At 35.7% G+C, this 27128-nt stretch overlaps 1 protein-coding gene across 4 annotated transcripts in view; it reads left to right on the top strand.

Moving 5' to 3' along the window:
• ASCC3 (activating signal cointegrator 1 complex subunit 3) overlaps positions 1-27128 on the top strand; it is a 281717-nt gene that overhangs the window by 75673 nt on the left and 178916 nt on the right. The gene's annotated exons all lie outside the window — the stretch shown is intronic.

The following is a 27128-nucleotide window of genomic DNA, read 5'->3' as shown; positions in this document are numbered from 1 at the left end:
ATACGTCTTCATAGGTACCCTGGTCCTTTCTTCAAACCCCTTGTAATAAATGTATTGATGAAGCACTGAAATGTTATTACTGAGTCTGCAATTACACTGGTTATGTTCCAAAACATGGCTTTCAATTCAAAGTGATTAAAACACTAATACATCAGAAATGCCTTAAGCAATGGGCTCATTAAACTTTTTTGGTTTTCCCATTTAGACTTACTACTATGGTGGCCAACTTCCATATAACCTTTGTATAAAATCTTACCTGATTCCAGCTTGTGAACCTTAGTGGGTTGTGCCCTTATCCTTTGAGGATTACAAACCAAGTGTTATATGTGTTTGCAAGAAACTAACATTCATAATTTCAGATTTGGCATTCTTTGACAATAACCATCTTTGAAAAGTTGAAGGTCTGGTCTGCATATGGTAAATTCTAAATCAATTTGAAATGCTGTAACAGTATTATTGCAAATATGTCAAAATAATTACTCTTTTTATTAAAAAAAAAAAGCAAGCTGTAGGTTTCTGTCAATGGCTGATGCTACTTTTCCTTTGTAAGGACAAATGAGGAGAAGTATAAGACATCTCTAGGTTAAACATTTCAACATTCACAGAAATGAATAAAATTTGCATTTTTAGCCTCATAAATAGTACTGCATAGCTGGAGGTTTTTCCATTTTAGCAGATACTTCTTGTCACATTTATTTCAGGCAAATGCTGTTTGTGTCAGCGAAATATCATTTTTCCAAAATATTGAGATACTTTTATATCTGTTCTTACATAATGTTCCTTGTAATTACCCTTCCTTCCCCTGCCTGGTCCAAGAGACAGGATGAGAGTTGGTTGTATTATCGATATAAACATTTATAAATGTAACTTGTAGTAATTATTGATTCAGATGAGTTATATTGTGCCAGTCTTAGTTTTGATGTATTTTACGTTTTTATTATAACACCAGAGAAAACTCTTCACATGAAAAGACATCTATATGTAATTAATAATAAAAAGGACCACTGCAGTAATCTAGTATGAAGTCCTGGGTAGCAATCATCTGTATTAGAAGATACAGATGCATACATATTGACGCGTACAGTCACAACGCTGTGGTAACCAATAAATATCAAACCAATATCAATGAATAACGGCAATATCGCTGGTACTTTATCAGAATTGCTTTGAAACACTGCCTAAAATTTGGGTTTACAAAGTAAAACATTTTTCAACAGGGACTTTTAATAATTTAAACTATTTACATACACCAAATTATCATTTACGATTACTTCCTGTTCTCACAATACTTTTCAGCTAGGGCACGTAATCAACTAGGTCAGAGTTTTAATAGTGAGAGAGCATGTGCAATCACCGCCAAAAATGAAATGACAGTGGAAAAAACTCCTCTAAGTGAAAGGATAAAATTCAATGAACAGAATGAATGTTGAATGGAATACTATTTTCTCTTGCTGTCCTAGTTTGTAACGTAACTCATAAAATCTCACCTCATTACTAAAACTCTGCTTGCATACAGTAAAAAAGTAAGGAAAGGGGAAAAAAACCCAAACAACCAAAATACCAACAAAAAACCCACTTCTGGCATTATTAAGAAATGCGTATGGAAAATGGTTTATAAAGTTGAAATTTTATTACTCTAGTAATGTGAAATTTTATATTAATATATTCAAAGTATTAATTTAGAACAACATCGTAACTTCAGTGTAGAAATGCTGTCTGCTTCGTCATGCTCTCCTATTTCAGTCCAAAATACCACTAGTCGCATAACTTCATTTTCTTTTGAGGAAGAGGCTAAAGTAGATTTATGTATAAAAATCGAGAAGAAATGGCAAGGGGAGGACGTAGGTAAAAATCAATTTTTTTTCCTGCCGTGGACTCATCTCATTGCTTTGACATTTATTTTTGTTACCTGTAATTTACTCATCTTCAAAGGATTTCTACATTTTTGTACGTACTTCATAGAATAGAAACACTAATCTGAAGTGTGCTGTATTTGTAGTTCCTAAACTTTTTAGGGGAATGGAGGTGAAAGAAAAATGGTCTTCAGAAGAGGAAAAGTTGGAGACCATTATGTAATTTGTGACGCAAAATTTAGTTCCTAGATTTTCAGTGGAACTATAATTAAAGCATTAATTAATTTCAGTTTTGCTTCTGCATCAATAATAGTTTTGCTTCTTTTCTTTTCAAAACATCGAAAAGTTTAAAAAGACAAATATATAAAGTCCAAAAATTCTGGGACTGTGAAATATTAATTTTTTTGTTTCTTTTGTTTGTTGTAATTAGTCAGCCTTTCCTTATGATTAATCAGAATTTGTAGGAGGTGCAGAGGAGAGATAACAACAATCGAAGAGTTACCAATGTAATTGCTGCTGCTTTTCTTGCAGAATCTGGAGCCCAGCAGTGGGCTTTTTATCCCTGTTTATCAAAATGCACAGAAAATATATAGCCTTATAAACTGAGGAAGGGGCACTTGTGCTGGATATTCCTTATTGCTATTTGCATATATGGTTTCCTATGAAAATTCATGAGCTTTCTTTCATCTACTATACACTTGTCCAAGCAGGTGTCTTTCATTGCTTTTTACCCTACATTAAATTGATTCTCACGTCAAAACTTTATTTTACTTCTCAGCCTCTCTAATGTATACATTTCTCAGACAGGAGTACTCTGGTACGTGTTGCTGCTTATTTTATGTTTGAGTTGCTTTGCCAATCATTATCCTGCTTTCTAGCCTTTACTGCTGTAATAGATGAAGTGCCCATGTTGCACAGTAAAGCAGTTTTTCCTGTAAGAATTAAAGTTATTGTGGATGCATGCACACAGGGGTAGTGTATTTAGTATGGGGGATAAAGGACAGGAGTAGGATCATCAACCGAAGCAGATGAAGGCATTTCACTTTGGATCACTGTTTCAAAAGATCTCAGCTGGTTCTTCTACAAAGCTGTAGGCCTGATATAAACCTTCTGTGACAGTTGTCTTCTGCCTCTTTTCTGAGCAGTTAAATTTTCACCGTCTTCATTTTCATCCTCAGGTGAATCAAATCAGTCACAATGAAAGACACAAAAATGAGGTGATTGTCAGTTATTAGTTAGAAGTAGCACTTCAGTGACAATCCTGATAATTTTCTTCTTCCTTTCCATCCTTCATGCTTCATCCTTCACACTTTGCCTATGTGTATTTAAATATGTGTATTTTGTAAGTCATTACATGCATCTGTTATGCTTATTCTGATGAGGAAAAACTGCTTTATCTGACAAATTGCTAACTGTCTTGCTTCTCAGGAATTCAGCCTTAATGTACAGTGGGGTCTGCCTTTATTACCTTTTCTACAAATATTTTTAAAAGATGAAAATGTTAGCCAAAAAAAGGTAATGAGTAATTTGAATTTTCATTCCTTTTACGATGGAATAAAATCTTTTAAATGTTTTTGAAAGATATGCCCATTACAAAGGTCTGTAGCACAATTTTTCAGCAATACCTTTCTCTGTGCTTTCCATGCTGTCATTTATATTCATCCAGAAGATATTGTAGTGGTTTAACCTCAGCCAGTGACTGAGCAACACACAGCCGCTCGCTCACTCCCCCCACAGTGGGATCAGGGAGAGAATTGGAGAAGTAAAAGTGAGAAAACTCATGGGTTTGAGATGAAGAGAGTTTAATAATTGAAATAAAATAAAATTGTAATACTACTAATAATAATACTATAGAAAGCAAGTGATGCACAATGCAGTTGCTCCCCACCCACCAACCAATGCCCAGCTAGTCCCCAAGCAGCGGACCCCTGGCCAGGTTTCCCCTAGTTCATATGCTGAACATGTCATGACATGGCATGGAATATCCCTTTGGCCAACTGGGGTCAGCTGTCCTGCCTGTGCCCCCTGCATCTTGTGCATCTCCAGGCTTCTCAGTTAGTTGAGCATGAGAAGCTGAAAAGTCCTTGACTTAGTGTAAGCATTACTCAGCAACAACTAAAACATCAGTGTGTTATCACTGTTTTTCTCATACTAAATCCAAAACACAGAGCTATACCAGCTACTGGGAGAAAAATGAACTCTATCCCAGCTGAAACCAGGACAGGAATCAGTGTCTCCTCCTGCTCCATACCTTTATGGTATTATACATGAAATGATTTTACTTCCATGTTGCTCCATACTATACTTAGAATATTTGTTAACAGTACTATGGTTCCAACACATATTTTGGGAGCCAAGCTTTTAAAAGAAGTTATTTCTAATTTTACCAATAATGAAATTGCCTTAAAAAGAAAAATGAAAATAATTGTTTTATTGACTCTTCAGTCAGTCTTCTGACCTGCTCCCCACACCTTGTGCAGTGAAAGCCACAACTACTACTTATCTAAGTGTAAGATGTGGGATGCGTGTTAAAACTGTAAGACGCAATTTCTCTTCATGTTTTTGTGAAAAGGAGTAGGTGTAAATATTTAACATGTCGCTTTAATGTTTCAGACAGAATACATCCAGGGTCCATTACCAAATAATTTGTATGTAAATAAGTGCTTTACTGAACCTGGGAACAGAAGAAAATAAACTTGTTACAAAACTAAATAATCCTAGCTATTGTACTGGTTCGTGTAGAGAGTTTATCTTGCATTATTAAAGCTTTTTTTCATAGTTTAAATAAGTATCATTAACTTCCTTTTCTTCCTTTAAAAACAATAGCAGGGAGTTTATTTCCCTACAGTTGATATTCTTCCTGTTGTCTGTATGTCTGTATGCATGTTTGTATACTGACCTACTATTATCTAAGTGTGTTTGTATGCTGACATACTATTATCTAGGAGACTCTGATACTTAGTCATCACTTAAACCACAATGATATTAGGCATACTTTAGCCATAATCTATTGTTTGCTAAGTTGATTTTGTTATGTTAGTCTTAATGATTAAATTGAAAATATTCATAAGTAACAAATTCTATATTTTGCTGGGTAGCATTCAAGATAACATGAAGTGTTTTGTTAGAAGGCAATGGATTATTTGGGTGATAGTCCTTGTGGACTTTTTTGATTGTGCATATATATAGCTACTCAGCCTTTGCTTTATACAGCCTAGAAAATGATATAACACAACTTCAGAATCAACATGTGGGCTTTCAGATCAGTTATCTTTGACCTTGTGTTTCCAACAAATGTACTAGTACTAGTTATCTTTTGAAAGCTGGAGAATACAGCTGGGATTGGAGCAGTATAGATTTATAATGTAACCTCAAGTCTGAAGGCACTGCCCTGCACTGGGCACAGTGAGCAGCCTGATGCCTTAACGTGTACAAAACAGCGGTAGCCTCCAGGGAGTTGCAGAAATGCCTTCTGGCTTTAACAATTAGTAACTTTTAAAGGTAGTGGGCATCAAAAAACATGTAGGAGATAATTTCTCTTTAATGTTTTATATATGCATAACATGAAACAAAGTTAAGACCCTTGGCAAAGCACAGTGAAAATCCATCAAAATTTCTTCTACTTCTTTAAACTTGAAAAATAATTTTTAAAAAATTTGTTAAGGATATTGTATTTTATTTTTAAGGAAAGTTATTTTACTGTTCTATTGCACCTTCAGTTACTGTGAATATTCCTCATCCATAAGCTAGGACCTCAGCAGTTTTGTATGAGGTGTGTTACACTACAATCCTTGTCAACAGCTAGCGTCCTAATTCAAATAATTGCATATAAGAGACTGGCATTTTCAAGTTCTGACATTTTATTTTTCAATCATGTTTTTGCTTTATTTTGTGCCTCAGACCTGCAGTTATAAGCCAAACTTCTTGCTTTACCTTGAAGGCTGCCAGACTGTCATGAGCCTTGCTTGCTACAGATATGTCTTGGTGTTAAGGCCAGATTAGCAGTGCTTTCTGTGTTGCTAAAATTACATAGCAGTTGAAAACAAATCTGGTCAAATTTTGTAAGCAGACTAATTTCCCCAGCCTATAAACCTCTATATATCTCTGTTCCTTCCTTCTCATATTCTTGGAGTTAAAGGGATTCAGAGAGCAGGAGAAGGAAATTTATTGTGTTTTAAATAAATATTATGGGAAAATGAATCAAACTATTATTGTGTGAATAATCCTGATTCTGCAACTTCTTAACTATTGAATGCTTTTTTTTTTTGTACCTCTCTTGGAATATAGATTTATTTTTTTAATAAAGGCAAGTATTTCCTTTTCTGTTATTGTCCTTGTTAATCAAGAAATTGATTATACAGAAAGCAATGTTATTAATTTAAAATATAGTATTGGATTTTCTGTAGTATTTACATAGTATTAAAGTACTTCATAGCCCACAAAGAGATTTATATGTTTTCTGAACTGCAAGGCTGTGCCTGTCAGTGGGCCTGCCAGCCTTCACAGTACCAGACATTTCTGAAACTTCTAGGTTTCTGCAGGCCTCCAAATATCTCTGTCTTATTTTTCTGTCATGGATTTGATAAAAATTAATAGCATGTCCAGTTAAAGAAAGAGATATCAGAAGCAAGCACTGTATCTGACCTTAGTCTGCTTTCAACCTAAAATCCTTTAAACATTTCTCATTAACCTAGACAGGAAGTAGGAAACCTAGAGTAGCACTCACCCTTTTTTGTTTTAAAAAACCTGCCTTCTTCATAACTTCATAAACTTTTGTAATTTCACAACTCTGAAAAATTCCAAGATGTTCAAATAAATCAAATTCAGAGCTTAAATTTGTTTGCTCTACTGTCCTGCGTCAATGAAATACGCAAAGGCACGAAATGAAAGATAGACTTTTTATCTATGCCGCTCATTTTTTTTTAAAAAAAAGGGGGGGGGGGGCAGGGAGGGTGGTGGTGAAGAAAGCCCTGCTCACCCTGACTTGCACTGGCAGTGAGAAAAGGGGCAGCCAGCTGTCATATTTGTTCGCTGCTCAGTTAGCCTTTGTAAGCTAAAATCATGTTGCTTTCAATGTTGATTCTTAACGTTGCTCACGATTTATGTAAAACCTATCTTAACATTTTGCTAAGAAACCATCCTTCAAGGCTTTAGATTTGAGAAGTGATATAATTTTCATTTGCCAAGTGCTGAACATGTTGAGCAGCTTAAATATGTGAATAATTTCCAAACTATTCAGGAAAAAAGCCCAACCAATAACTACGCTGAATGCCTTTTCATCACTTTATAAGCACATTGTGCTAATTTTTGGGGTGTCTGTGCCCAGGGCCTGGCTGTGGGGGTCTCCCCCGTGCCAGACCCAGCTGGCTCCAGTGCACCCACCGCAGGGCACAGCTCAGCCCAGCAGCCAAGGTGGTGGTGCCTCTGGGGAAGCATATTTAAGAAACAGCAAAGGGCAAAAACACTGTGCAGCAGTTGAGAGAGAGATAGGAGTGAGGAAAAAAGTGTGAGAAACAGCCCCGCAGACACCAATGTCAGAGCAGGAGGCAGGGGAGGAGGTGCTCCAGGGGGTGGAGCAGAGATTCCCTTGCAGCCCATGGAAGAGACCGTGGTGGAGCAGACATCCACACTGCAGCCCTGGGAGGACCCCACATCGCAGCAGGTGGATGGTGCCCTAAAGCAAACTGTGGCCCATGCAGAGCCTATGCAGGAGCAGGCTCTTGGCAGGAACTGTGGCCTGTGGAGAGGAACCCATGCAGGAGCAGGTTTATCCTACCAGGAACTGCAGTCCGTGGAAAGGACCCGTGTTGGAGCAGTTTGTGAAGGACTATATCATGTGGGAGGAACCCCACATTGGATCGGGGGAAAAGCATGAGGAAGGAACGGCAGAGACAAAGGGTTATGGACTGACTGCAACCCCCATCCCCCAGGAGGTGGAGGAGTTGGGAACAAAGCAGTGAAGTTGAGCCTGGGAAGGAGGGGAACTAGAAGGCAAGGTGTTCTAGGTTTTGTCTTTGTTTCCCCACTATTGTACTCTATTTTTAATTTGCAGTAAATCAAATTAAGTTTCCCCAAGTCAAGTCTGTTTTGCCTGTGACAGTAAATGGTAAATGACCTCTCAGTCTTTATCTCAGCTCATGAGCTTTTCCATCTTATTTTCTCCCCCTGTTCAGTTGAGGAGGGGAATTGAGAGAGTGGCTGCGTGGGCATCTCACCGCCACCACTGTTAACCCACCATAGCTAGTTTTAGTTTTGGATTTTTTTTTTTAAATAAAGTTACTGCTTTCGTTGAAATTTTACTTTATTATGGTATTTCACAACCAAAAGAAATGTTTTGTTAGCTTACTGCTAATTTTGTTAGCTGATTATTTTTCTTTTTACCTTCAGCTAGCTATTTATACTGGAAGTAAGAGTAGTTTAGAACAAAAGGGCAATTCTTGACGAGCATGAGTAATACAACTGTACTGATAGTGTTTTTGAAAACACTAGTGTTGCAAATGAAAAGAGAATTTGTGTAAGCTGCATTTGCATTGGCAAATACATTTGTCTGATTACTGAACAGAATGCTTTTCTTGAGGAGAGGAAATAGCCTGAAGGACTGAATGTATTTTGACATCTGAAGATTAGCTGATTAATTGTACTTGTGATGGCAAGGCAAAAGTGAGAAGTGAAGCTGAGACCACAAAAGCATCAGAGCTGAATAGGGCAAGTAGTTCTGGGAACAGCAAATGGCATCAGGACCTTTGAGTAGTATGGATGATCACTCTGATAGATTCTGTCAGCTGACAGACTCTGATATTAAGTCGTGACGGTTTTATTCCCTATTGGAATCTGATACTAATAAAATGGAATAATGCTTTTTTCTTAAGTTCTTATCTACAATATAAAACTAATCAAGTCTGAAACTATTTGAAGTGAAAGAGGGCTATAAACTTGAGGGTGCCTTCTGTTTCATCTACAGCTTTCTTTTTCTGGTATGCTGTTTCTCATTTCCTGCACTTTAATAAGGTATAGAGATGCTTCTAGGTAAAAGCAAATAGTGAACTTGATTTCTGCTACTTTTCTTTTCCTATGGAAGTACATAAATCGTGTTAATTTTTAGTCATTCTATGATATTCTGCTATATGTGTGCTTCCCGTTTCAGGTATATACAAAGCCCACTGCTTGAAGCTGAATATGCATACGTAGTAATTTACCTTATGCATATAGTAAGTACATGAGATAGTGATTCTCTACAGTAGTTACTCATTTACATACTCTGTGATTCTTTTAAATAAACATTAGCCACCCATTGCATGCACTTTTATGTTTATGTGTAACCAGAAATTAGGGCATCTTTACATGAGGAAAAGGAGATAGAGGATGAGAGAGTACTTGAAATCAAAGGGGGTCTTTTTGCACTCAGGAATTTGCAAAACAATTAGCAACTGCAGAATTATTGCTAAATCATGTTAAATGTCATAAATCCGTATAAGCAGCACTTTGAATGTCCAGTTCTTCCAATAAAAAGGATTTTTTGTATTAAAGAAAAATCTTGAAAAACACGATTTGGTAGTGTAGGTTTACTTTTTTAACACTATATTTCTTGACATTCTCTCTGTCCATTTTATAGGTTTTGGCAGGAATAAATGAGTTCTGTGGAGCTGGTCTTCCAAGGAGCAGTTACAAAGAAACATTCTTAAGCATTACTACTATAGTGTGCTAAAAAGACCTCCTAGCCTGGTTTGATACACATGAAGATACTGGAAACTGGCTATTGAATCTATATATGCAAAAATGTAGTGTATATACATATATACAAATATATGGCAAAAAATTAGACAGATGTACATGATCAGCATGGGCAAAAATATTTTACAAGTTCGTGTTTCAATTACCCCCAAACCAGAACTGAAATGGCTCCCTTATTTTGTGGGCTTTGCAGCATGCCCTTAATTGCAAGTAGGTTGGCCTTTGGTTACATGTATAATGCTAAAATGTATGACATTACATTACACTGTGAAATTAAAACATGAAAAAGTGTTGCATTTCTTATTCCTCCCAATGTCTTGTTTTCCACAGATATGTTTCTGTTTCTAAACTGTCCATGTTGATAAAGTAGCCTTCAAAATTTCTTGATTAGTAAGGTATCTGTTTCTATAGATAATTTTAATAACAATTAATATAAAGAATATATAGGAACTTTATTTCTCAAGTTCCTTTACTGAATGCAGGGACATAATCTTACAGTGCACATCAGCATACTCAAATCAAAATGTTTCAATATGGTGACCAAGAATTATAAATTTTTTTAAATTCAGGATATTAACAGCTCTTCTCCCTTAATAACAATTTTCAGGCTATTGTATTGCACTGCATTTTTACAGAAAACAAAGGTAGAACACTTTTTCTTTTGATTGACGTTGTCATTTGTTATTCCATTCATATTACCATAGGATTTTGTGAAAGCTATATGAAGTGCTTACACTGAAAAATGACCTAGAATATGCAATCTAAGTGCCTTTAAAACAAGAGAATACTGCTTTATTTTCCCATCTCTTGGTGCTTTGTCACCGTCTAATCTCTTTCTCCTTCTGTGGTATACTTTGTCTGTCCCTGTAGGTGCTTACTTTGATGTCAGTCTTCTATAAGTGGCCTTCATCTCCAATTAAAAGCTATTGGTTTTTTGCTTGCAGTTGTTGAGAACACCTGTGTTACTGCTGACTTTAAATGCCAGTCTGTTTCCTTCCAGGAACAGAATGATTCTTTGTTCTAGAAACTTTAGATGGTTTAGGTGCAATAAAACATACAAATCTTTTTTTGGTATGGGAGAGGATAACCTGTCATGAAGTGGCTATCAGGAGTGATCCTGAGATTATAAAGCTCACAGATACAGAAAAGCCCTACTCTTTTCAAGTTGTTCAATTCAAAAGAAGAGTTGAGCCTGGTTAATATTCCCTTTTCCGATATGCCTAGAATGAAAAGTAGTGCTGTATTCTATGCACACCCAGGGCTTCAGGAGCAGTGTATCCTCTTTTGATCAGCATTTGGACTGGGAGTTATAATTTATCAAGAGCACATCAAAATGTAATACAAAAAAGATAGAGGAAGGGACGTGCCGTTCTTTCTGAGAAAAATTCCAGAATGTTTCTCAGTAATACAACCTTGCTGAAAGAAAATTTCCTTTCTTCTGAATTTTAAAAGTTATGCACTATTTAAAATGAGAGTATTTTTTCCTTTAAATGAGCTAAAAACCTTACCTTTCAAATGAGAGAAATATACCAAAATGTTTAGAACATAAACGCTTCCTAAAGTATATGACTGAGTCAAGAAAGGTCAAAATTTTTTTATACGGTAGGTTTTCTATGTACCAAAGTCATCTCCATTTCACACTGTCGTCTCCATGTGGATTTCCCCCATTTCAGAAGACTTCCGCCTGAAAATAAAATCTTGATTCCTGCGTCACTGTCCATGCTATCTTCAGGGCAAACTGTGTTTAAAAAGAAACACTGTCCAGGATATCTTTGAGACAGTGAGGCTCAATAGGACTTCACAGACTGTTACATATCTCTTTCTGTCTAACTTTTTTAAACTTCTTTTTCTGTAAATGTTAAGTGCATTTCTTAATTAGTCTTTAGTTCTGAAAGCAAGACTATTAAAATCAGAAGGGATGTGTCTTTGTACACATGCAAATACCTACTGTATTGTATTTAAAGATTTGAAACTTTGTAAGATTCTGATCTTGTCAGTCTCTTCACTGGTAAGCAGTGTACGCTCCCAGCTGATAGCAGTCTGGTGACCAGACACTCCCAGGTCTTCATTTTTCTTCCTTCCTTACACCATCTTGGGGATATAGTAAAGAAAGTGAAAAAAAAATTGAAGTTAAACAGCAGAGAGGCAATTTGGGGCCTGTAATGTTAATTCTTTGACTGAATTCTTTAACTCTCAGAAATAAAGGCAGTAAACAGTGCCTTCACATGTACCACTTCTGGTTGCCTCCTGTGATGAGAATGATTAAGAAACAAGTTTTGCTTGTATAAGAGATTTCTAGATAACCTCAGTGGGTTCAGTTAGTAAGCTCATTTCTTCGTTGAATTGTTTTCTGCATTCTTTGTGGTGTTTTTGTTGCTGGGACAACTACATTGCTTTCTCAGGCTGATGTTATCGATTCGTGCCTTCAGCATTGGACTTTGGGGTTTTTTTGGCATCAGTCTTCAAATACCCTAGTGGGTTTGTTGGAAGTCCTCCTGATTTCCTGCTCTCCCAATAATATATAAGCCTATGACAGCTAAGATTTTGTTGGGGGGCAGGGAAGTACTTACACATCATCAAACAGTAGCAGTTTGAATAAAAAATAGTAGTCCTCTATAAGGAACTGAAGGTGCTGCCTGTGACCTAAATTAATTTCTAGATTTATGACAGAATCCATCTTGATTTTACTAAAATCAGACTTCCATGCTTCAGAAATTAGAATTGGTACTCTAAGACATTCATTTACATTTTATTTTAAATCATTTATTTTTCAAATAGACAGATATAGCGGTTTATTATACTACATGCCTACTTGCTTTCTGTTATTGCAAATCTGTAGAATTTTAGTACAGCCTTTGAGTAACCTACTTTGTGTTTAATAATCAAATGCCACATACTCTGATAAAATGTGTAATTGACTGGCATTCTTTGGCATGACTCACTTGGCTAAAATCTCTATTTAGACTGGGTTGAAAGGTGGGAGTTAATTTTTGTTTTAGCAGTAAAATCTAGTTGAAATGATGCCAGATAAAATTACAGTAATTTTGAACAACAGGAAAAAAATTTTTCTGTGTGTTCTGTAGTTAAAGGATATAAAGCTTTTTTCGTAATTGCATTCTTGGTTGTGTGTTCCCTTTTATTGGAAGTAATTATGTTCATGCCTGACTTAGCTCCATTTCCTACAAGTTTTTCTAAACTGTTTTGAAACCAAAGTTTGAGTGTTTTTTTTTTCTTTTTTTAAAATGAACTTATATATAAGTTACTATACTATATAGTGTATATATGTAGTATATATACACTATATAACTCTTGTACTTCAGCACTTATATGACAATATACAAATATTCAATTTGGATGAAGAGCCCTTGCTATAAGTATATACTCGTTTATTTTTTTCCCTCCAGTGTGCACATCTTTTTTCATTTAGTTTAAGCTTAATCAGAATTAATTCACCTTTAATATGAAGCACTTGGATTAATCACTGTCTCTGCAGAGGTTTGATATTACAGTGGAACTTTAAAAGTACTACTGTACAAAATTAAGAAAAATAATTGTGTTTTGGATACATCATTGATCCAGTCTGCAGCTGAATATATCGAGGGGAATGCTGTTGCTCTTTGGTTGTATGGCTAAGACCAACAGTGTCACCTGCAGGTGAATCAAGTAGGTTTCTTAATTTTTCAAGAGGAAATTTCAGACACACAAGTTACTTATTGAAGTATTGCATTTGGGTTTAAAAAAATCCAACTAATAAAGACTTTTCTAATTTATATATATAAAAGATTGCTCTTAGATTATTCCATCTGTTACTTCAATACAACAGATATTAATAATGCCAACATTTTTCTGAAAGTAGAATAACATACGAATTTGATTTATGTTAAGGGAGAGGACTGCTGTTCTTCAGTCATTTTTTGAGGCATCGGCATCTTCCTTTCTCTGTTGCCAGGTTTGTAATTAATTAATTAGAAAGATGATCCCTGAGGTCCCTTCCAACCTGTGATTCTGTGATTCACTTTTGCATGAATGGGGCTCGCTGAATCAAACACTCTCTTGACTTTACATGAAGGATTTTTAGTTGTATTATTACAATTATGTGATCATCTTGTGGCTAGTGAATCACATGTGAGTTGCAAAGTACTTGTAATATTTTAAGCTACATTATGAATAGTAGTGACATTGTCAGAGAGGCTTCTGTGTAATACAGATGCGTGATTGTGGGAAGAAGGAAGCCCATTGTGGCTGCAGTGGGAGCTGCTCTCCCAGTTCTGCAATAGAGTGCTGAAGCTCCTATGGGGAGGCTGCCTTTGAGGTTTCTATTCCTTTTATGTCACTCAGGTTGGATATACATATATATATATATATATATATATCACTCTTGTGGATTCTGAGAATAGAAAGATTTGAATAGCTTTGTGTAGACTATCATGTGTTGGCTAGTCAGCTGTAGTATTTAGAGAGCTCAGTGGTAAGTGGTCACCTTACATAAGATTCAATAATAGATTAAGCTTAGTTCTTGGGTCTTCACAGACCCCAGTTTTGATTTGTGCTGTTTTAGAGTGTTTTTGCCAGTGACATAAAAAAACCAAATGTTGCTTCTTCATGTCAAAGGCATAGTGCTAAGCACAAGATTTCTTTGCTGCTCCTTCCACTTACTTGATCTTGCTTTATTGTGTTTCAGACAGTCCATCTTGTTTAGTTGTATACTTGCCAAGTTGTATAAACTGCTACACCTCTCAAAACAGATAAATGTTACATTGATTTGGTAACCTTGGTATTGGGGAGGGAGGAGAGAGGAGAGTTCCTGACGTAGTAGAAAGTTTCAAAGACTTTTAATTCAGTTGTTTGCTAATATGCAAATATTGCAGATCCAGTATTGTAGCTGTAATAAATTCAGTTAGCTTAATGCATTTATGTCATGCAGCACGATTCTTGAGTTTCAATCTTTTATGCAGAATTTAAGAGTCTCCACTTAATGTGCTTCAGAAAGTGTATATTGTGTAAGGGTATTATATGTAGGATTATTCAACAAAATGGTCTGGTGTTGAAAACTGATCAAGTAGCATGTTACTGCAATATTTTCCACACTCCTTTCTAAATCACTTAATGAGGATATGGTACTAATGAGTTCAATAAGCTACTTCAGTATTTTTAAATGTAGATTGAAAGCTCAAAGGTTTACAGACTTTAGGAGTCTCTAGTGATCCTGTGAACAACTTTTTCATAGTTGGTGCTTCCAAGCTCAAGAGTGGTTCATCCTGATAAGCAGAAAGTTATACAAGAGCGGCGGGAGGCCCACAGGATGAAAAGCAAACATAAAAAGGAAGCATGCAAGAGGTGGGTGCAGGAATAGGTGACCAGGAAGGATTGTAGTTCCTGTTTGGGCATGAAGGGACATGGTTAGGTAAGCCAAAGCCCAGGAGCTTATATGAAGGGCAACAAGAAAGGCTTCTATGGGTGTATAGCAAAGGAAGACTGGGAAAAATCACCTCTAAACAGGGCAGGGTACCTGATGACAAGGGACACGTAAAAGGCTAAAGTACTTAATGCCCTCTTTGCTTCAGTCTGTATTGTTAGGCCTGGCTTTCAGCAATCCCAGGCCCCTGAGACAAATGGGAAAGTCCAGAGAAGGAAAACTTAACACTTGGTAGAAGAAAGTCAGGTTAGGGAACGTGCAAACAAACTGAGCAAAATATAAGTTAACGCAATCTGCTGAGATTCATGCACAAGTCCTAAGGGAGCTGATCAAAGTCACTGTGAGGTCGTTCTCAATTACCTTTGAAAGGTCATGGTGATCCTCTGTCATGGCAGAGTGCTCCTTCAGCAAGTTTGCAGATGGCACAAAACCTGGAGGAGTGCTTGACACATCAGATGGTTGTACAGTCATTCAGAAGAACCTTGACAGGCTGGAGAAATGGGCCAACAGAGATCCCATGGAGTTCTAGATAAATGCCGTGTCCTGCATGGCAGTGGGGGAATAATCCTACACACCAGTCCAGGCTGAGGGGCCAATCAGCTGGAAAGCAGCTTCCCAGAAAAGATACAGATGTTCTGGTGGACAAGAAATAGAACATGAGCCAGCAGTGTCCCCTTCAGTCTGGGCTGCATTTAGAAGAGTGTTGCCAGCAGCTCACAGGTTATCCTTCCCCTCTGCTCGGTACTGGTGAGATGCATCTGGAGCGCTGGTTCTGCTTCTGGGCTCCCCTTTATAAGAACAACAGGGACATACTAGAGCAAGTCTGGCAAAGAGCCATGAAGGTCATTAAGGGATAGGAACATCTGACACAGGAGGAGAAACAAAGCAAGCTGGGGTCATCATCCAGGGTATGAGAAGACTCAAATGTATGTGATCAATGTGTGTAAATTGTGTATTCATCTATAAAGAAGACTGAGCCAGACATCAGCAGTGTCCAGAGAGAGGTCAAGAGATAATGGGCACAAACTGCAACACAGGAAATTCTCTGTAAGCACAAGATTTTATCTTTTTTCCTGTGAGGGTGGTCAGGCACTGGAAGTTTGGTTAGGGAAGTTGTGGTGTCTTCACCTTAGAGTTACTCAAAACCCAGCCAGACGTGGTCTGGAGCAGACTCCTCTAGTTGACCCTGTTTTGAGCAGTGGGTTGGACTAGGAAGATCTCCAAAGGTGCCTTCCAACCTTATCCATTCTGTGAAAATCAAGATTAGTCTATTTTGATTGAATTGCCTATGTGATGTTTACTGCATACATCAATAAAAGATGAGCAAGGAACCATTTTAGACACCATTTTGCCTCTTACAGTGTTCTTGTATAATGATTAAAGATGACATTTTGTCAAACAAATTTCAGATTTTCTTTTCCAGTGATGGAAGGCTAATAAGTAGTATGCTTTTCATATTTTTATATGTAAAATTAAGACTAAAAATCCTTAAAATATATTGTCTGAATGTTAAATTCTGAACTCCAATAAATCTTAATAAGTAACAATAAAGAATCCCTCAGTTGATATTCTTAAATTAATAGCAAAGAATCTGAAATTGAAGTACTTCATGGTATGAACTAACTGCTCATCTGCATATGAATAATTAATTTATTAAAAACACCAAATAAAACATTATTATAGGTCTTTTTCTCTCAGGCTTTTTTGGCACTGAGGATGTAATCTTCAGCAAAACTTGTAGGAATATAATTTTCAAGAGTGTCTATTATCATTCATATTTTATCTATGAAGAACTTGGAAGAATGATTTACTTTTGTTGGTTTTAATGGTCTTTTATAGCTGAAAAGATTCTGTGCAAAAGGAATCCACGTGTCTATAAAATTACTGAGTAACTGTTTTGTGCTTCCAAATACTTTTTTAAGCACAGTAAATTTTACAGGATAAAAAAGCAGTCTTTTATAGTTAATGCAAATGATGCATTAAGTTAGACCCTTCTTCCAGAGTACAATTTAAAGGTACTCAGAAGTCCAATTATCTTTGATTTAGATGTAAAAATTGCAGAATAACAGCTGTGCCTGCTGAGTGAATATTCCTCTGCAAAAAGATAGCTTATCTGAGTCGAGTTGGGGACAAGTTGCTCAGGGAATGTTTGCCTCTTCTGGCTCTTTTTTATATTTAGCTGCCTCTGGTCAGTTGAAAATGCAAGTAAATTACCAAATAGCATCAGAGCAATTTAGAATTTATATATCCTCTAAGTTGTCATTTTGCATGTTACAGAATATTTTAGGTTGTTTAGCATTTATTGTGACTATTTGTGGAACAAAAAACCCACATACTTCAAATTAATACTTACAAATATTGCAAGTAATCTAGCTAAATTTGACTGCATTATAAAGTACAGCTTTTTCTATACTACATTACAAAGTTTTTTAAAAGACTCTTTGATACTAAAGAATCACTTTATGTGCAATAACTGTATTGAAATATACTCTAAAATAGAACTAAAGTATATATAAAAGTATAACGTCTTATTAGTATAGGTATTTTACTAGCATAAACTGTATAATAGTATATGCTATAGCATATAGTATTAGTAGAGTATATATTAGCATATTAAAATATTAATATGGCGTATAATTAGAATATATTATTTAGGATATGTTTTATGTATTTGTTTGGAATTGAAATTTGAAAGGTGTTTTTAAATTGACATTTTGAGGATGCTTACCTTGATGTAAAAGCTACGTTAAGTGTAGTTATGTACACTAAGCTGATCTTAAAACTGTACAAAACAGTATGAGAATTGATCTAATTTGTCCTGCAAAAACAAATTTAATACAAATATTTCACTATTGATAAATATTGGTCTAATTTGATCTTACAGCACCCTGATCATGGAGCTTTCCTAAATTTCCTAGCGACTCTCCTTCAGGGGTTTTCTGTCTCTGCTGTTAGAAGATTTTTTTATTATTATTATTATTTTTAACAGAAACCTATTTTCCACATAAATCCAACTGAAATTATATTACCACTTTCCTTATCTGAATGTCTTTCTTCCCCAACCACTGCTGTTTGCTTTTTGAAGACTCTTGTAGTTGTAGTTATCTCTGTTCAGTCACATTTATTTAGCCTAAGCATCAATTCGTTTAAACTTTCTGTAAAGGTCACGCTTCATTTATGTTTAGTCATTCTCATTTTTCACTTCTGGACTCTCAGTTGGTTTGCACTTCTTGAATTAAGTTGCCCAAAACATAATGCATTGCCCCAAGGTCATACTGCTGCTGAGCAGAGTGGAAGGTTTATTTAGCATGTCCAAATAACACATTTCTGTGCCAAGGTTTCATTTTTTGCAACAGCATAGCATTTTTGGTTCATGTGCAGACTGATCTGCACTTTCTTGTTTTGCCGCCCTGCTAGTGTCTTGCCAGTTTTTTTTACATTCTGTATTTGTTGAGATAATAATTCCTACGGGTCAGATCGATCTGTTTTGGTTTTAGCTATGTAAAAGTTAGGCAACCAGTCTAAACTGGCTGCACAGACTTTTAGGGAGAACGACGCTAGAGAGAAAAGGATTCTAAGGCTGATTTGTAATAAGATGGATAAAATGAACCCGCTAGAGGGAACCTAGACAACTAGTGTAGGTGGTGAATTTCTAAATTAGCAGGTAAGATAGGCAAGATGAATCTCGTTCTTGGTGTAGAATCTTGAAATGGTATTACTGACTTTCATTCATTAATGCATCTGTTCTTAAGTTATTAAGGCATTTTTAAATTCGTACTCCGTCCTCCAATGTGTTTACAGCTCTGTGCAGTGTAATATCAATTGAAAGTTTAATGAGTATATTCTTTAGTCTATCATTAGGATTATTCATGAAAATATGTACTGAGGTGGATAAACTCCTGTGGAACTCCGTTTGATTTGATCCTTTCATTACAACAGCAAACTGTTGCTATTTACTCTGAGTGCTTAAAGGCTCCTGCTGAAATCCAAAGGGTGTGCTAGATTTTAGTTAATATAACTGGAGAATTTAAATCTGGCAGTCATACTGTAGGTCTGTTGCAGTCATCTTCAATACTGGTTATCATTAATATTAGCATACATAATTTTTGCTGGAGTGTAGACTTGAAAGCAAATTTTATGAAATCACATTTGGAGGAAAGCAAATGAATTGGTGTTTGGGTTGTTGTTCAGTGAACAGGTGTGGTGAAATTGCCTTTTAATGCAATATCTGTTTAACATCAGCATCTCAGCTGAACCAAGAAACCTTTCTTCATCTTACACTTTGTGTGCCTCTGAGTAGGTAATTTGCATTGATTCTCAAAAAACCAAAAACCAACCTGGTTTGAGACAAAAAAACCCACATTACTTGCTTCCTCTTGCATACAAATCTGTGAAAGAAAATAAAACTGTTGAGTAAAGGTGTGTTTAAAAGGATATTTGCCACTGTTGCAGTGTGGTCTTTTTTTCATGTAATATTGGGTTAATCCACATCTTGGGGTAATGCTTTATAGGAGCAGAAGAGATGGGAAAAAACTGATCAAGCACAACTGCTTCTTGAAAAACAGTTCTTCACTTTTAGAGAAAAAGTTACCTCTCTGTTCCAGAGAATAGGTATTTTGTCACTGATTTTTTTTTTTTCAAGTACCAGGAAAAGGAACACAGATGCTCTCCCCCACCTTTGGCTAATTTTAATATTTTAAAAAAAAAAAAAAAATTATTCTGAACTTTTTATATTTACAGTTAATGAGGTATGTAGGACCATTGTGATGAGCCTTAAAAGTGTGCCAGTATAAATACGTTAGAAAAACTGTTAGTGAGGTCACTCCTAAAGTTGTGCAACCTAAGCCTAAAATTTCCCTGTTGAACAGAGGAGGAATGACTTTGAAACCCTTTGGCTTGCGGCTTTGAGAGAAAAAAAAAAGAAAAAGGGAAAAACCAAACAAACAAATGACCAACCAAGCGACAATATTCCATTTTTCAGAAAGATCAATGTAGTTCGAAAACACATTCTTGTACTTAGTTTTTCCTTGTAAATTCTTATCCAGTAAAAAGCTATCAACTTCAGTCCAAATATTGCTATAATGATGTTTAAAAACATACACAAATATACTCTACACATGTTTTGTTGTTATTCTACTGTATCTCTGTTCTGTATGAAAAAGGGGCTGGGGGAGAAGAAAATGCAAAATAACACTGGGAAGAGTTGAGAACAAGCAGGCTGGATGCGGTGTCTCAAGAGACAGGCACTTACTGAAAGATGTCAGATCTGATTAAGGGAGCTATTGGCATCAATCAGACCTGACAGTAGTGTATCAGAGGTTAGTATAACTATAATTAGTGAACTGATTAACAGCAAAGAGGAAAAGAGGGTAGTGTTTTGGATCAAACTCCTTTAAAACATTTAGATCATTATTTAAACTTGAAGGCTGAGTGGCTAATTATAAGAGCTAAATTTCACAAAGCGTGCAAGCTGTTCTTCCTCACTATGGCTGTTAAAATAAGGTTTGTACTGACTCTAAACAGACTGGTTTTTCCTAGGGAAAAAATACAGAGAGCAGGTGCTCTTATCATATTACTTCTTAGTACAGCTATTGTGTTCCTAGTGTAATCTGAGGAGAAACTATGGAAAATAATATAATGTAACTACTCCACATGTAAAGCTTTATATTCTTTTAGTAAGAATATAGTAAGAGTATAAAAAAACTTCAGTGCTTTCACACCAGCAACAAAAACAAATTCTATCTGATTCATCAGCTTGACTGGTTATTCTGGGTTTGGTCCCAGTTTATTTTGACTCTGTCAGTCCATTGTACTGAGATTTAAAAGTAGCGTTGGAATTTATAAATGAATTTTGTAATCACTGGGACATCCAGGACTCTGCTAAAAGCATGAAATTTTAAATCTTAACATATGAACTTAAATCTGTTGATCATAACTGTGAAACAAAATACACAACAAATAAAACAATATTGAAAAAAATCAGTTCAACAATACATATCAGATGTGTTGTATCTTGCTCTGCTAAGGCGGTGTGCCGATACATTATGAATCCGTTGCCTTTTCATTAGAAGGGCTAGCTGGGTTCTGCAGAGGAACTAAATCATCATGTGTTCCTAGGATTAAGTTATAAAATAAAACATGCTGAACAAAGTTACATTTACTTACTTAAAAATTAATTTGCCCTTTTATTGAGTTCTGAGTGGCAGCTGTTACAATTTTTGTTGTTCCCTTGTTGGTTTCTAGACCTATTGTTGATTGATTATTGGTGTTAGCTTTGGTGGATTGCTAATTGCTGCTAACATGCATCAATATAATGCACCTCTGTAAGTCTTTCTAACATGAAAAACTCAATCTTTCATGTAGCTACTTTGTGTAAGTATAGTCTTATTATTGAATGTTTCTAAGATGCTTATATATGTGTGTGTGTGCGATCCTGTATTGCCGTTACTTTAGACCACAAATACACGTTAAGATTTGATACAACTTCATTTATTCACCTAAATGGCCATACTGCTCGTCTGCGTATCTTTGTATTGTAAGGAGTCTGCTTTACAGGAGACATAGTTCTGTTCTGACTGTGTAAAACACAGCATCAGATGATTGTCTCTGATTGATGAAAAACAAAATATTTGTATTCATTTTTTATTACTTCCTACCTTCCTACCTCAAATTCTTGTTTTGAATTGCTGCCCTCTATTTTACTTTCTATATGTTTAATCCACTCCCTGCCTGAACTCCAGCTCACATGAGGTTTTGTGAAATGCTTGAATAAATCATACAGAGTAAGAGCGCAATAAAAAGAGGAATAAAAACAGCATTATGAAAGTGACTTGCAGGCTGCTGCTCTTGTAACATGTTTTGATGAACTTTTACCTTAGAGAGTGCCAAAGCGGTAAAGTGTCCCTCTTGGGGTGTGATATCAGGTATCTAATATTAAAATTTGTGAGAAGCGCCAAAGCATCACTGATTAGAAGGAAAATATTTCCAAACTGTACAAAGCCCCAGCATAGCAGGTGTCCCTATAGAATTGCAGAATATTCTGCGTTCCAATGAGGGGCTGCTCTGGGTGGATGTGTGTAGTTGTGTGGAGTTTTCTCTGTCTCCATTTCAGCACAAGTAAAGCTTTTGCAGTGAATATGCTGCCAGGACAAAGCACCAAGATAAATAGTTATAGCATGAATAGAGTAAACTGTAAGTTGCCTGTGTCCCTTTGCCAAAAAGCTGTCAGATGATGAGGAGTGTTGGCTGTGACTGAGCAAAGCTTCCTCTAGGATCAGCCACGTATTCCTAAATGCTGTTTTCAAGTGTGGTAAGGGAAAGTCATGTGTGTAAAGGAGTGGGAGAAGACAGAATACTAGGAGCAAGATGAAAACAATAAAGACAAGGAAGTTATGTTAATCGAAATCTGCAGAAATAGATCTTCAAGAGAGTGTCTTTGAAGATTGACAAGAAAGCAGCAGTAGCTAGACCAGAATTCTGTATTGCTGTCCATCCGTGATGAATCACTGTGGTGGAGACAGACTTGCTACAGGCACTGACATAGAAAGAGGCTGGTTCCATGCTTTCCAAAGCTTTTAGATCCTTAGAGCTTATATTTCATATATGAACTATGTTCTTTCTTTAACTGTATATACAAATGAAATGGTTCTCAAAATTTTTTCTTCTCCAACATCATCGAGGCACTTCAGAAAATACTACTTTTTCTAAGTTTACTGAATTCCCATAGTAGGAATGATGTTTTATTTCATCTTATTTAATTTCAGTAAGAGAATTCTTTTTAATCTGCAAATGATTCAATAATTTCTAGTCATATCTAATCATTGGTTTATGTTGTTAAAAGGCAAATTTATGAAATACCTAACATGCATTTTCAAATGGAGAATAAGTATTTTCATTATTTCCAGACTGTATTTTAGCTCTTTCAGTTTTTTTACCTCTCCTTAGTTTTGGCTGTGGTATCTTCAATCAAACCTTTTTATGCTGACAACAAAACAAGTAACTCCAGCACCATTGGTCATTGCGCAGGAGCACAGGAGGTAGCCTTTAGAGGACAGATGCTAACATAGCCGCAGACATCAGATATTTTTTATAATAAGATTTGGCTTACTTTTATATATTTTATATATTTTTTATATATTTTTAAATAAGATTTGGCTTATCCTTCCCTAAGGATAATGAAATAGCAGAAGGGTTACTTATTAGAAAGTGAATAAAGTAGGAAGAAATGTTAATGCAAAATGAAAAAGAGGTGGCTGTTAAGAGAGTATTTCTTGTTGATTTAATCAATGCTTTGAGAAACAATATTGTGAACTTCACAGGGAAAGATAATATAAACAGAGTATTTGTTTATTTACCAGCTAGTCTAATGATTTCAAAGCAAAGAGGAAGTAGTACTTTCATATAGGTATGTTAAAAATGAAAATATCTCTGTTGTGCTGCAGGGGTGCAATAGCACATGGTTATGAAATGTTTGTGGATCTTGATCCAACTTTTGGAAGATAATTTCAGTTTGGAAACTTCCCGTAACAAGCAAGCTTTATTATTGTGATCATTTGACATCTGCAATGTTTTCCTCATGAGGAGGCCTCTGGATTTGTTCATTATAATCTTGAGTTTATTCTACAGTTTTTTTTCTAGAAAGAATGGTAATATTAATGCCCAGCGTATGCAATAATATGAATTAAAACTTAGAGATCAAATGTTTGAAAGTATGTGCGTGTACCATTGTATGTGTTTTCACAATTCTGATATAATAAAGGCATACATATTTACATCCTATGTTAAGGAAAGATGATGAAACTACATGTTAGTTCATACTACTTCATACTACTACTGCTCGGCTTACAGTATGGCAGTGTGCAGGTTTATTTCTGGAATAGTGTTGATACTCAGAATATCAACACTACCCAGTATAAGTATAAGGTACTTTACCTTTTATGTTATAGAGAGCTATGTAACCACATATTAAAATACTGTGTGCTCATACACAGGGCACGGGGATAAACAGATGATAGAGAATATTAATATAATGCTTTACTGGAAAGGACTTGCATACTGCATTTATCAGCGCAGTATAATAACCTGTGTAGTAAGGTTCTTATAGCCATACAGGATGATGATTTTATAGAATCTATGGTGAGCTAGAGGTGTGTTGTAGCCAAAAAACATTGTGTACCATAGCAGAGTACTCATCTGTTCCCACCTAGATGAGAATGAAGTCTGTTGCTGAGGTTGGTTCTTTTAAGTAATGGTCATGCTAAATGTTAAAATTGACCACTGTTGATCATGGTTGTTATTCCTGATGACAGGTATTTTCTCCTTCTCTGGAAAATTCCCCAAAAAGAGGTTTTCCCCATCTTCTAAGAAAACTTCTACAGGCAGTTGCACAGCAGCTTGCCATCTCTAACAGTTCTGGGCCTAATGTTTGCATGAGCCTACTAAAGAATAAAAATATTAAAAATCAAACATTTTTAGTTACCATGATTCTGGGAAACACTCGGCATAAAGAATTACTGCTCATAAATCATTTGTGAACATAGTATGAGGAAAATTAAAATGAGGAAGTGAATGCTAAGTTGAAGATGAGTGAAGTCCTTGGGAGGTGGAGCAACTCCTCTATTTGTGCAGCTGAAAGATTTTCTCAAAAGATTTTTTTTCATGCGTCTTCTGCTCTGGTCCTTCAGAATTTTGTACAGCTTTTGTCATTTTTATTACTTTTCTATTCAGAGCTTTTAATTCATCAATTCAGTTCAGGTTGGTCCTCTGGGACTGTTTTACTGGCTAATTCTAGCACCTGTAAGATTGGCAGTTCTTTACTGGGACTTAAAATCTAATGGTTGATACCAATTTTGTGGTTCCGCAAAAGTTTTTATTCATATTAATTTTGTAAAAATTATTTTATTGAAGAGTTCACTGGCAGCAAGATCTACTTTCTGAATGGGGCTGATTACAGCAGACTAGTTTTCAATCTTCTGTTCCTGCTGGGTTTTTGGGAATGTTTCGTTTTTATTCTCAGGAATGTCCATAAAATCTCGGCTATATGAAACTTAACAATGTCTTTCCTTTGAAGTCATTTCATCAATGCATTCAAAAGTCTTGTATTTAAATAATAGTCAAATTCTGTTTATCATATGCCTCAGGAATGAAAACTTATAAAAATCTGTTTGAAGAGAAATTGCCAAAAGCATGGTTTGCCTTGTAGGGTGTTTACTCAATCACAATAGGAAAACTTATATCAACCCATTGTCAGTCCCCAAATTTAGGTTGTTATCAGGTCTGATAAAGCAAAAACCTGAAGTGAGAACGATTTTAAAATTTGCCATGCATGCCTACTTTACTAATGATGCCTTACCTTCCAGAAAGGTTTGAACAGTTGTAAGGTAGACTATTTTGAGAATCCACTTCTAAGATAACAGGGCAAGGAGAATTTACTTTACTAACCTGATGATTCACAACCAACTGTTCTCCTTCTTTTTTGTTATCAGAATGATATGTTGTCTGAAAGAAAAATGAAACACCAGACCCTTTCTCCTGTCATCCCAGTTAACATTTAACCTGAGATCTGAGTCAACCAGTTCTTTATACATTTTGGTTTGACAATATCTGGCAGATAGGAAGAATGACCTAGGTCTTTTCTAATTGCTTGCTGGAAATCATAGTAATTAGGAAGTTATTTGTGGTGTTTTTTCCTGAGTTTTGATTTATTGCTGTATGTACGAAAGGAACAAAAGGTCAGATAAGTGACAGACATACTTTGAGGCCTAAGTGGCTAAAGACAGAAAAATGGTTCTCAAAAATGGTCTTGAAGAACTTAAGTGCAGTGAATTTTGTAGTATGGGACATTATAACTAACTCTTTTGTGTATTGTGTTCTGAAATATTTTCATATGCGGATTGGACTTGTGGGAATGTGAATTTGAGGGGATTACCATGTTTTTACTAGCCTCAGAGTGAATGCACAAATTATTCAGGCAGGAGTCAGATACTACTCGTGCAAGATGTGTCTGCAGGAACTTAAAGCAGCAAACAAATTCAAAGGATTGCAAGTGAGCTGTTGAAAAGGTAAACCTGCAGGCTGTGCCAACTGCTAGATATTAATGTTGGACTCTAAGAAATTAATGCAAGATCATTTGATCTCAGTGAAGCTATAAGCCTTTCCAGACTTTTTTTTCAGAAAAAACCCAAATAACAACAACAAAACTCAGCATTTTTTCAAAATTACGATCTTCTGAAACTATGGTGAAAACGTAACTTCCTCTTACCATGAAGTCTGGCTTCTAAGGGGACTGAAGAGAAACTGACAAAAATAGTTAGCAAATCATGCAATTATAGAAAAATACATTTTCACAGTCAGTCAAAATATTGTCAGTTGATGTTGAAATGATCAGTTAGTGTCACCCCTTTTGACTTCATGTTTCAAAGTGAAGTAATTACACTTTTTGTTTGATTTCTTACCTGAACATTATTTAAAGTAATGTAGAGATATATTAAATAAACCCAAAGCTAAATGAAATAATTTTGGGGTAAAAGATGTTGGTTTTTTTAAAACACATTATCTTTTTTGGTATAACAGTGAAATTGATCAGCAGTCCTCACCTAAGACAGAAGGTTTTTTGTGATAAGTCCCAGTACAAAATGTTGGTGTGCAATAGTTACTAACAATAATCCTAAAAGTGTTGGAAAAGGATAGTTGCATGTGGGGAGAGAAATATAAGTTGACAGTAAAAATATTGACAGTTAACCCTTTACTATTCAGCCATACCCTAATACAAAAACCAGATTGAAGTGTATTGCATGAGTTGCAGTTCATTAAGTAAATGTGACACTTATATTTTCTAGCTATTTCAACACTGAAAGAGGCAAAGTGGTGAAATAGCAATATAGATGAACATGCATCTCGATGTGCTGATAAATCAAGTCAAAGTAAAAAAGGAAAACACTAAAAAGATGTTTCAAGATTTGGTTACTGTGTCCTTCCCTTGCCCGCAGACAGAAAGCAGAATCCTTTTGCTGAATCCAAGTTTTGAGTTTATAACTTTGTGGATAAAATATGTTGTCTCTGAAAATCAATTATAAAAAGAAATGCCACTACTGCATTTAAAACTAATTATGAAATGGATCGTAATGCTG

The sequence above is a fragment of the Phalacrocorax aristotelis genome, chromosome 3, assembly GCF_949628215.1.
Source record: "Phalacrocorax aristotelis chromosome 3, bGulAri2.1, whole genome shotgun sequence".
NCBI classification, from domain to species: domain Eukaryota; kingdom Metazoa; phylum Chordata; class Aves; order Suliformes; family Phalacrocoracidae; genus Phalacrocorax; species Phalacrocorax aristotelis.
The sequence above is the reverse complement of the archived record's forward strand: the minus strand, read 5'-3'. Positions and strand labels throughout refer to the sequence as shown.